Source organism: Rosa chinensis, chromosome 6 (genome assembly GCF_002994745.2).
Source record: "Rosa chinensis cultivar Old Blush chromosome 6, RchiOBHm-V2, whole genome shotgun sequence".
Lineage (NCBI taxonomy): Eukaryota > Viridiplantae > Streptophyta > Magnoliopsida > Rosales > Rosaceae > Rosa > Rosa chinensis.
Window position 1 is genome coordinate 22,501,143 of NC_037093.1, and position 13,321 is coordinate 22,514,463.

A 13,321-nucleotide genomic window follows, 5' to 3' on the forward strand; every position below is an offset into this window, starting at 1 on the left:
GATTAAAACTGAACTAATGTTGTCCAAAACCAATTCACACAACAAATAAACAATACAACTGAAGTATGATGGTATATCAGACGATGGTGAAATTAAAGAATACGTTGTCTGATTAGGCTTTCCAACAACAGCTTGAAAACAAGATCTGTTGTATGAATGATGCGCCTGCATGCTGTGCACCAGTTGTACCTGGCATCTGCCGAGAGAAGACACAACAGTGATAACAAAAATATGTCGACTGTTTGTATATCATACAATGGTGCAGCACCGTTGTGCAAATTTTAAACACACAACGCTTCGATACACAACGGTGATCCTCCAAATCAGACAACGAATGTAACCTGTCGTCTGTTTCATTTTTTGGTGTAGTGTTAGGTCCTATTTAAGACCTCCATGTAACCAAAGAAAAAAAGCAGAGCAGCACTCCAATCATAAAAGTAGCTCTTAAAGAGTTTTCCCTAAACACTAAACAAAGCAATGCTCAAAACCAAACTCTAAAACTCAACAAAATTATAGACAGATAGAGAACCTTCGGCATGTATAAATCTGTTATCTCTCCATATTTCCCAAAATGACTGCAATAGAGATTCAAAGAAACATCACTTTAGTTCCAGACCATGGCAGAAGAAAATCGATAAAATAAGTAAAGAACAAATCAACAAATGACATTAATACCTCAAAAGTTCGCTTTTGTCATAGATTGTGGGATCCTTGCAACAAATATCTTGGTAACTTTTCTTGCAGATGCTCTCATCTCTTCCTGCAAACAAAAAATATTAGCACAAAAAATTTATGCTACTGAAAATAAAATGAAACATACATACAATCACAAGTAACCAACATAAAAAAAATTATGAGAGTAGCATTTCAAAAATACTAATGCACAAGACTTTGAGAACCTTTGAGGTAGCCGCTTTAACTTCCAGCATTCGATTACCAAGAAAGTTCTCACTTGATGACACACTCTGCAGCTAGAAAGATGTTAGCAATTAGGCATTTTGATATACTGAAAGTGGATCTAACCGGAAGCTATAAGACAACTCAGCTTGGCATCTTCAGCTGATGCAAACTTTACATATCCAAATCCATGAGATCGGCCAGTTGACCGCTTCTAAAAGTCATGGAAACAAAAGTCATAATAGATACTTCTGAGGTCCTGACATAAGAGTCAAAAATGCAAAAATGCATCAAACTCATAACATTATGGAATTAATTTATTTCACAGACTACATATTTCAACGTAATCCACACAAGTATATAGTACAGTGGCATAAAAGACACAAAATTTTCATCCAGATTAGTAAACCAAGCCCCAAATAACAATGCAAGGTACAAAAAGTGACAATCTTGAACTGAAGGGTTGAGTATTGGCTAACCTTCATTACAATACAATCCTCCAATTCCACATATTTGCTCATATACTCTCTCAACCTGTCTGTATCAATATCCTATGGAATGCCCAAAACCTGAAAGACAATCACAAAAGTCAAATGAAACCAATCAATAACCAATCCTCTCATCCATATTCCAAAACCTATAAATCTATAACCCATTATTGATTCAGAAACCCTACTGCAGCAAAACAGAGAGTAAAGCAAGTGTTGGATTCAAAGCACATGCACCTTGTTCTATATGAAAATAATTATTTCTAGGATTTTACTTTTTATCGAGGGAAAATTTTCAGATTCACCGAAAGGAACATGAAACACCTAAAGCATCCATATACCCAAGTTTCCACCATCCAGAAAGAAACAACACTAAAATCCATAGCAATCATCATCCAAGACACAACTAAACCCAGATTACCTGAATGACCCGTTTCAATGACCAGAGGCACGAACCCTTATCTTCCCAAGTACTCGAACTGAATGCCCGTAATCTCTCCATAGCTCAGCTTCTTCAAACCTGGAGCTCTGACAGCGACGGGAACCAACTGTATGTGTACTCGCTTCACCTTCCCGATGTTGGGCTTGTGGGTCCGATTCCACCCAACACGCTCAGGCGCTGAGTCAGCTCCGTGTTCTGAGTCTTCTCAGATTTCTCCAATAGTGCTTCGCTCCAAGGGAATTGGCTTGATCTGGAGAGGCTGAATCAGCTCGATCTCAGTTCTAACAACTTCACCGGCTCAATCCCATTCGCGGTCAACAATCTCACGCAGAGAGATGAGATTGGTTAGAGAGAGAATGAGGGTTTTGGCTAGAGAGTGAGGGTTTTGGTTTTGGGTCAGTTTTGTTATTTTTTTTGCTTAAGTACGTGTTAGGGTTTCAGCCAGGTTTTTAAATTTGGAATTGTCTCCTCTCAATATGACTCCCAACATTTGGGGAGTTGGAGAAAAATGGTGGTGGGAAATTTCCCTCATTTCTGTCAAACTTTTGATCAGACCACAGTTATATTATTTCTCATCGTATGATCAATACATGTTGGACAAAATTTGGGGTTTCATATGGGGTTTAGCACCACTTACATGGTGGGAAATTTGGCGATCAATTTTTTTAAGCGTCACACAACAGTTTTTATCTTAAACGTCTTCTGAACTAATTTCTAAGTCCTTATCAGATGACTGCTCTTACAAAAACGACATCTGAAAAAAAAAAATCAATCACACGACAGATAATTGCATAGCGTCGTCTGATTCGATTTTTGTAGTAGTGCAACATAGAAAATGGACCTTAGGCATATATATATATATATTGGAATATATAGACTGTCTAATGCATTTAATATAAGACAATGAATTCATTATAAATATATATAGAAAGACTCAGGCATATAGCAAAAAGCTAAATAGTACTTGTACTGAATGGATGTAAGAGCATCAGAAATACAAATAGAGAAGGAAAAAGCCAAAATTTCTTCAAAACATAAAAGAAAGAGCTTCAAAGATCTTACATTTTTGCCCTTCTGGAAGATAAAATATAAATTCAACTCTTCAATTTCTAAATTCAACCTTTTCAATTGATCCTCTCCTAGTAGCCTTTTGCCCTTCTCCTTCTTGGTTTTGGTCTCCTACTCTCCTTCTCCTTTCTCTTAATTTCCTTATTGTTCTAGTTTTGATGTGCCAAATATCATAGTTGCAGATTGAATTCAAGTTTCAACTCTTCATATTTGGCCTTGACCTCAACAAAGGTTGAATTGAGATTTGAGAAATAGAGAGGAATATGTCATTCATTTGCTTGTAACAACGACACAACTCTCTTCATATTTTTTTTATCGCAGGCCAACCTAAATTTTTTTTTGAGGCCCCTTAAAACTAAGGCCCTATGCCTAGGCCTACTTAGCCTAGGCCCAAGGCCGGCATTGGCTAAATGCACCGTCAGCCTATGTGGGAAACACAACTATGCAAGAACCCACGATGGTTGGCCAAAATTTTCACGAGATAATTTACAAGCAAGGGATGCTATTGTGCTCAAGCTGATACAACAGTGGCCTGAAGTTACACCTGAAGTCCATATTTATCGGCATAAAGATGTATGAAGGCTGATAGCAAAATGATGCATGTATGTTCGTATGCTTCAATCAGTTCTTCCAGTTATTTCACAAGAACAAAACAAAACTAGCCAGCGAGTATAGGGTCTTGGATTGAGAATTTCTATCCTTATCAAAAAAAAAAAAAAAGAACAATACAATACCTCAAGGTAAAAAAAAAGTAAATCTCTCCTTTTTCTTGATCACTCCAACTTTATTAATTTAATTTTTGGTATAGGATATCTTTTAAATGTAAACTATAGTTTAAGTTAACATAACTAAAATAGTGAAATATAGCTATAGGTTTAAGCAGCGGTGATGTTGCTCACAGCAGTGTGCTGGACTTGGAGTTGGGCCTGGGGTTCTGGGCCTGAGTCTGAGTTTGGGCTAGTTGAGCCTAGTTCATGGGCTATCAAGGAGGGTGCCTTGCCACCCTCACTTGTTACTTAGTAAATTGAGCAGGCCCGGTCGAAGAGTTTAGACCTACTTGGGCATGTTGTGGGCTAGCTATGGTCTTCAAGTGCCAATCTATTCGAATCATGGCTTCTTCGAGAGTTGGTAATTATCTTGAATGTGATTGGTGTTTTTCAAGCGGCTTATAGCTAGATAAGGAGGTGCTCCTATTTGTTTGCTAGGAAGTGGCTAGCTGTTGATATTGCAATTGCGCGCCTAGCCAATAAGGATGCTAGTTAATGATTTTGCCCTATAAGACGCGGAGTTTCTTTGTTTCTAAGTTCGCTATTTTCAGCAAGCTTATCATCGACTTGTAATGAGTCTGTTTTGCTTAGAATAGGGTTTTTGAATTTGTTTGCCGGCTATCTTGTTGTAAGTACAGTTACACTCTAGCTATTGGCAGTTTGCCGGCTATTGATCTTATTTCTATCAATTTCCATTCAAAAAAAAAAAGCTACAAGTTTAACAATTTTTGCTCAAACAATACTAGTTATTTTAAATATTTTATCCAACTATAAAGTGCCGTTTGGATAAGGGAAAAGAAAATATGAGATAGAAATAACTACTCAAAATTCCTAGCTAAATATAGCTACCCATTTTAATTACTAAATGTTATATTTAACTGCTTTGTTGGAGATACTCTTAGCTTATTTGGGGAGTGTATTGTATATGGAATTAGTGGAACTTTTAAAGAAATATGTGGAATTTAAAAGTCTGGGTGTATTCAATATAGACTTTTAGCAGTCGATGAAAGTCTTGAGGTATTCAATTAGGATTTTTAAAGACTTCATGAATTCCACCAAAATCTAGGGATATTCAATCATAACTTTTAAAAATGAATAAAAGTATAGAGGTATTCAAAATATCATTCATACTTATGGAATTAGAAAATCATAGATAATCATGGACTTTGTAGTGTTAACTATACATACCAAACTCCAATAATTTTCCAGCCTGCAGACCAAAGATTTGAAAAAGTCTATCAAAGTTTTATGATATCAATGCTTTTTGATACCCAACATGTTCATTGTAGTTGATGCATGTGATTTTTTTTGCTTTCAATTGTGATACTTCAAACCCTAATAGTGATAAAAATGATTTATGAAACCCTAAAACCCAAATATTGTGGTATACCCGTAAAACCTTAAACAGTGTTGCTATGACATACTGAATTTTATCTTATTAATTATTCTCATCGATTTTGAATTTATATTATGGTTCAAAGAAAGGTTGAACAATGGAATTTCAATTGATTGATTATAGATCAAGATATTGACCAATATTGTTATGATATATGTTAATCGGCGAAAACAAAATTGATGAGAATAATTAACCATAAAAATAAAGTGATCTATATTGTATCTTTATGTTGTTGGGAGATTAGGAATGAGAACAAACTAGCTAGACAGAGTAACAATCATTATTTTGAGTCAATTTCTATTAGTAGATACTTGAGCATTGAAGGGGCAACGAGTTATTATCCTGTTTTGTGTTTGGACTGCATTAGTTTTGTTTTTTGTTTTTATATTTTGTACATGCTAGGAAATCTGTAGAAGTCATTTATAATAAAACATATAGATTTTCATGAATCAATAAAAGTCTGTTGCTAAACTCAATGGTTTTAAGAAATCAATAATAGTATGTCAACTTTTTAAAGAGTCTGTGGACTTTTCAAAAAGTCTGTCATTTACAAAAAGTCGGCACAAATCCAAATACAATACACTCCCCTTTGTATAGTTCTAATTTAGAACATCTTTAGCTTAATCTTTTAAACCCGTATTATTTGAATATAAATATTTTGGCTATTAAATTTTGTTTGTGTTTAAGGAAAACTGAATTGGGAGAGAATTGAGTCGTACTTTTATTGATAATAGGGGATTATTTATATAGAGCATTACAAGCATAGAGATAGAGTTGTACATGGAAACATAATCGTACATTGATTGTATATCTTCTAAGATTCTCCGAGAATATCTCTAATATAAACTCTATTTCAGCTAGAGCAAGTAACCTCGAGTTTGGGCCAGACACATATTCTGGGTTTACTTGAACACTCCCCCTTGTGTCGCCCAAACGCGGTGCTCCTCTCGTTGCCTGATTAAAAACCTTGCCGAGTAACAAAAACCCTGTGGGACAAAAATAACCTCGGTCGAAGGGGAAAAAGAGCACAACACACCCTTCACGTTTCGAGACCATACATGTAGACATCTCCCCCTGATGTCTGCTTCTCCCCCTGATGACAACGGTCATGGGAGTTCGGATAACTTCCGCAAAAGATGCTACCAATATGTTTCTCGAAAGTGGAATTTAGGCAATGACTTAGTGAGCAAGCCTGCCACACTGTCCTCAGATCGAACCTAGTTCACTTTGATCTTGAGGAGAGTCTGTTGTTGCTGATTATGCTTGGTGTTGTCGCTTTTGATGAAGCATTTGCTTCTTTATTCAAAACAAGCAGCATTATCTTAAATGCTCGTAGGCTCATCTGTGGTAGACTTCAAACCACAATTGTTCGAACATGCGTAATTATGGATCCAATCCATTTACATTCACGAACCACTTTGTGAAGAGCAATAATCTCTGCATTGTTCTAAGATATAGCAACTAGGGTCTATTTCTGTAGACCTCCAAGATATCACGGTCTTTACCCATGGTGAACACTTAACCATTTTTGGGAATGACCTTTGTATGGGTCAAAGAGATACCCAACATCAGCAAAACCTTCCAAAACACATGTCGTTTTGGGATGGGGATAGTGGACGCAGGCCAATGTTGGTGGCGTTCCAGGTGTGTGATGAGTCTGAATCCATCATCTCTCTATAGGGATAGAACGAGCCCAGATCAATCGTACATCTCAAGTACCGAAAGATATCTTTTATACCAATCAAATGGCGTTGCATTGGTGTAGAACTATACCTTAGCTAACAAGTTCGCTGCAAATGAGATGTCCGGTCTTGTGCATTGAGCTAAGTACAATAATGCGCCTATTATACTTAAGTAAGGCACTTCTGCCTCTAGCACATCTTCGTCATCATCCTTCAGACGTCATCATCCTCTAGCACATCTTCCTATTCAAGATCAAGACTACAGACGATCATGAGGGTGCTTGAAGGTTTGACCTTGTCAAAATTTCTAAGCATCTATCGACATGATGCTTAAGTTCCAAACTGAGACATAATCGTGTTCTCCCATAATCCTTCATCTCAAAATGGGATTTCAAGTGTTAAGTGGTTTCACTTAAATCTTTAAGGTCTTCTAATGAAGATCATGTCCAACATGAACCTCGGTGGAATCCGAAACTTGTAATGGAAACGCATGGGCATATCCCTTCCTAATCAAGTAGTCATTTTAGCGAGCGTTTCAACCTCTTTGTAAACGCGCTCCATGGTCTAGAGCCACTTGACTTGGGTAAATGAAGTTCACCATGAACCTTCATGTATATTCCGTATCTAGATCCCTATAGAGATACATAGTGACCACATTTGTAAGCTGCATGTTCAGTTATTCAGAAACTATCAAACTGATAGGGTAGTGGAGTGCAATGACATCCATTACGAGAGAATATGTCTCATCGTAGTCAATTCCAGGGCGTTTTATGAGAAGCCTTGCGCCATAAGGTGAGATTACCATCTCTTTTTCTCACTACGCTTTCTAACGAAGACCCATTAGTCAACAGGTTTTATGTTAGGAGGTGTTGGCATCACTAGCTCGAAAACCTTCCTCTTCGTTAGAGAATCCATCTTAACCTGGATCGCATCTTTCCATTTAGGCCCAATCTCTCTACATTGGCATTCATTCATCAACGGAGTGTGGTTCGATATCATCGAACTCAACAAACTCATGCGCAACTACATCAACAATTATGATGGAGTTTCTATCCCACGTCTCATGTACACTAGTGTAATTTTCATAGAGCTCTATATTCTCTGGAATAGATTCTCACATTAAGGCATCCCCCAATGATAACCATCACCCGGAAGATTCTCATGAGACGGATTTTGAGTGTCGATGATCAAAGGATTGGAGTGTGCCAAAGCATCCTTCGAACCCACGGGCCTCCCATGCATCCTAGCTGGGGCCATGGCCTGTAACGCCAGAGTGCCACTCTCTTTGGCATTGGCGCCATGCCTACCTCCTTGTAGGGTGGCGCTACGTCCTCTCGTAGGGACGTCCTTCCTTGCAGGCTTGTTTGCAGCATATTTGTGTGATCTCATCACTTTAACAGGGATCGAGATGAGACATAGTGGGGACAGGCCACGACAATTCCTGTCGTTCCTATTGAACATCCGTGTTCTTATCTCCCCCTATCAACGGGAAGGCTGTCTCATCAAAGTGACAACCTGCAAATCTAGCGGTAATGAGATCGCCTTGCAATGGCATTAAGTGGCAAACGATTGTTGGAGTCTTAAATCCAACGTAGTTGCCCATTCGTCTGTAAGGACCCATTATAGAGCGTTGTGGCAGCGCAATTGGCACATAAGGGCACACTCAAATTTGCGTAAGTACGATACTTGTACACAATCACTAGCTGTAACGCAGAGGTACAATGAGTAGCGGTGGGTCATAGATGAATCAGCATAGCTGCATGCGATATTGCATCACCCCAAGCGGATATAAGGAAATTAGTGCGCCTTACCAATGTCCAGACTACCATCGTAGTCGTTTCCGCGAGACCAATTGGGTGTGTTCATGGGAATATAATGTCCAACATTAGTCCCAATGCAATAACCATCAAAAGTCTTCGATGTAAACTCTCTAGCGTTGTCAAGTCCAATTGACGAAAGAGGATGATCTGGGGAGTGAGCCTGTTGTCATATGGTATGTGCTAGGAGTGTAGCATAAGCAGCATTACAAGTGGACAATGGCACAACACGTGACCAGCGTGTTTGCGTGTCAACCAACATCATGAGATATTTAAACGTCCGCAAGTTGGTTGAATCAGTCCATAGAATCCCCATGGATTCTATGTAAGAACATAATGAGTATTTTCATATCCTTTGCATAGGGCTGTCTCAGTCCTAATTTTCCTAAGGAACGGCTTTTGTAAAACGAGTGAGAGGCTTTAGAAGTAACCAATGAGAATTTTGGTTAGGCCTGAGTGTCTAATACGCTATTTGAAGCAAGTTGGTGATTGCAGCATAACCTGGGGCACCATCACCATGATGGACGCTATCGATGGTGTCATGGATAAGGACTGTGCCAGCCCCAGGCTGGTGGTGGAAGGAGGGGGTGACCTAGGCAGCAGCGTCGGTCACACTTAGTCTAGAAATCAACTTTTGATTCATGCTTCGTTTCGCTCGAAAGAAAAGATGTCCATGTGAAGTCTTTAGTAGACGGATCGTCATATCATGACCAAGATGACCTATCCTGTCGTGACAAAGCCAATATGTGTCTAAATCCAAGAGATCTTTTCTCGTAACTTTATTGGATTTAATAGCTCGAATAGTGACATAAAAGTCCACTAGAGAGACACATAAACTTCTCTCAGATGCGCCTTTGTTCGCAATCATTAGAGATATTGCAAAAGAACTCATTTCCGTTCTCTACATGCATTTTCGCATGGAATCCGTTGGCAATTAATAGGTGCATAGAGAGTTTCTGTGACAGTAATCAAGGTGCCATTTGGCAAGTGGAACTTGGGCTATTCCATATCCTTCAATTAATACTGATGACCCAGCCATCGTAGTCACAAAGTAATATACTCAGAATCAAAATTGAGTCATAATGAAAAGAACTCGAAATTTTATTCATAAGCCAACGGAGTCACATCATTGTCTCTTTGACCAAAGAAAATTTAATCCAAAATGCTAGCTAATGCAAAACAACGGTAGTAGTCTAATTTCTTTTGGTAATTCCAAAATGAATGTGACCAAGTGAGTAAAGAGATGTCGGTGGAGCAAGGCTCGCTTAAGTACCACTAATCTCAGAACCTTCCTAGACATCACACTTACTTTGGGGTGAGCCTTTTTTGAAGAAAGACTAAACCATTGGCATCTACTACAAAAATATATAGCAATTGCCTATTACATCTCTTGGAAAATAAAAAGACTTAAACAGAATTGGTGATCTACTGATCCCATCCAGATTTGTAGTCTTCAACCCTTCACTCTAGATCATCTTCTTGATCTTCTTGTTCCACATAGTGAGCTTCTCTTGCTTCACAATATGCTTTGTAGGCGCTGACAATTTCTTCACGGGCTCTACAAATGTGTGCCCAATGATCAGAAACTCCACATCGAGAACATACATCTCTTTGCTCAAGCTCCATTGATTGAGGTGCTTTGAAAGCGTAATTTAGATGGCTCTTAGTGTTGGTGGCGCCACCAACATGGCCAGAGGTGCTGCCTCCCTCTCTCTTTCCACGTTGACCTCTTCGGTTCCATGTTGGCCTATTTTGGCGATTACCTTCCCAAGTAGAGCAATTATATGGACCAGAACGTCCAAATGTATTCCTAAGATTAGGGTTTCACTCTTGGCGCCCTCTCTTTGGGGCTCGACTATAATTGGATTCTGAAATATGCTCTGTTCCTACTGATCTCGAATTATAGTTCTTCACAAGGATGTTGTCATGCTTTTCAGCGACATTCATAGCTCCAATGAGCTCATGAAACCTTGTGATCCGTCTTGCAGTAACATCGATTCGATAGTTCTTAGCAACCATAAATGCATAGACGGGGAAGGTAGAGAGAGTCTTCTCAATCAATATCGCATTTGTGATCTCTTTACCACAGAATTCCATTAAGGATTTAATGCGAAGTGCTTCTGAGTTGTAGTCAAGAACTGACTTGAAATCACATAAGCAGAGGCTATGCCATCTCATTTCTAGGTCAGGAAGCAGGGAGTCACAGATGTTGCCAAATCTTTCATCGAGTGAGACCCATAGCCTTCTGGGGTCTTCTTCATTCATACACTAGTACTGGAGTGGATCATCCATATGACGAGTCATTAGGATGATGGCTTTCACCTTATTTGCCTCTAAGGCTGCTCTATTGGCTTCCAAAGCTTGAGCTTGCTCAACAGTTAGCACGTCCTGGCTAGGCTCGAGAATCGTATCTAGGATTCTATTGGCCTTGAGATGCTGGCGGACATCATGAACCCACATGTGATATCCAGAGCCAGTTGTTCCAAATGGAGCAAAGTCCAATTTGTTCAGGTTACTCATCCTGAAAGAGAACAAGAAATTAGGGTTAGTTTCGAAGCGTAAAAGGCTACCATGAAAACATATAAAATTTCTGAGAGTAGTTGCTCCCAAGAAATTAGGAATTTCTGAGCGTAATTACTTCCAAGAAATTCAATTCCAAGAGGTATTGGATTAGATCGAAACAATGACGTAAGTGGTCGATCATAAATTCTCTACAAACTCTAAGTTTGGAGATCTCAACAAGCTCCAAGCTTGGAGTGAGCACGAACCCCCACAGTTCAGCTTAATTAGGTCTCCCCTATGATGAAGAAAGGGGGGTAGAAGAAGGGATGTTACAAGTCTCCGAAAAAGAAGAGAAATTGAATTAAAAAACTCTAAAAAAAGGGGAACGTTTAGTAAAAAATACCTCGAAATAGGTTGCCGGAAAATTTGACCTGAAAAGGTGGTCAGAAAAAGTTGCCGGAAAATGGCTGGAAAAGTTATTCACCGGAGGTTGACCGGGTGTTGACCAGATGGCTGACGTGGCACTGATGCTGACGTGGCATTGGGTCCTGTTGCTGACGTGGCGCGGGTTCTAGGGCTGATGTCAGCGAGCTTCTGGGCTTGGGTTAGTGGGCTTCTGGGCCTCTTCCTTTTTCTTCCTTTTTCTTCTGGGCTGGGCCTTCCTTTCTTCTCTCTTTCTTCTTTTCTTCTTCTTTCTTTTTTGCCGGTTCAAGGTGCAGCTGCTCAAGTGACCGGTTCACGTCTTTTTAGGTCGATTTTTGGACTTTTTCTTCCGGTTCCTGAAACTTTAGATCAATGGGCTTCTGCTACCAAAATTTGGTGGAAATTGGATGTCTGGAAGATGGTGAACCGATGGAATATTTGCTGTGAGCAAGGTTCGAAAATCGCTAGGCGCTAGTCGGGCGGTGGGCTGGGGAGGAGCGCCCAGGCGGCTAGGCGGGTGCCTAGGAGGTTTTGAATTTTTATTTTATTTTTATAGCTTTTATTTATGTAATTAAAAATATATAAACTTATTAAGACTCAAAGAATAATAAAATTGTACGTAGAATTTTCAAATTTTAAAAGCATCCTAAATTATGGGCCATTAAAAGAATCCTAACAGACCATTAACTAGCACTAATTATAGAGGCCTTTTAGCTGATGATCGTTTTTGTTTTTCTATAGCCCAATAATCAAGTGGCCTTCATTAGAGCCTATAGAACCCAGCCCGCTTATGGGCCAATTTGGTCTATTTAACTCAAAATTCCAAGGGAAACCCTAATCTCAATTAGACTGCTAGCTTCTTCTCCATCAGTTCTCCCGCACTGCCGCACACACAACCCCCTTCAAATTTATGTTTCTGCAGCAGCCAAACAACGAAATGGTCTCTCTCTCTCTGACAGGACCCGCCCCCGGATTTCACCCTGAAATCCGAAGTGGCCCTGCGGGGTCCACCTTAGAAGAAATTCTTTCAAAAATTTGGCAGAACTTCCCCAAAAATGGACTACCCAAAACGTGGAAAAAGGAAATTTACACTTCTAAATTACCCATCCTTATTCTCCTGGAGCCACCCTGCTCCCCAAAACACAACATCTTCCAATTCACATATAATTGTCTCAACCCCAATACAATATTGATCCCACAGATTATCAGAGCAATACTAACCCACTAGATAATAACGAAAACAGAAATAGGATGAGTACGCGGAAGCAATGCTGTTGGCTATGCCTCGACTTCATGTACGCCCGACCTCAATTAACCTAGCCTGCAAACTGGGCATTTGAAACAAGAAGGGCCTAGGGAAAAGTACGTAAAAACGTTAGCGTGAGTGGACAAAAATAAACAAATTAAAAAGAAAAAGATTTCATACTTTCCCACGTTTATTTCTTTAAAAACCCGATACATGCAGCAATAAGAAAACACATTTAGCTTTAAAACCAAGAATTTCAAAACGATACACTGACTAGCCTCGCTAGTCACAACATTCGAAAATTATAATGAAAAACGGAAATCTCGTTTCTCAAGACCAGCCCCGCTGGCTACAGTGAAAATCGGACTACACCTCGCTAGCCCAGCAATAATACAATGAGTAGGGGAAGATGATAGCCATACAAATGAGCCTCCCAGGCTAAAGTACTCCCATATACTCCCGTCATATACCCACACGCCACTAAGTGTAGCGATTAGGATACTGGGCTTCAGCATTACTGTCACAAAGACAGTAACCAGCGCCACGAAGGCGGACGGGCTTCGGTGATCCCATCACCTCGCCACAAAGGCGGA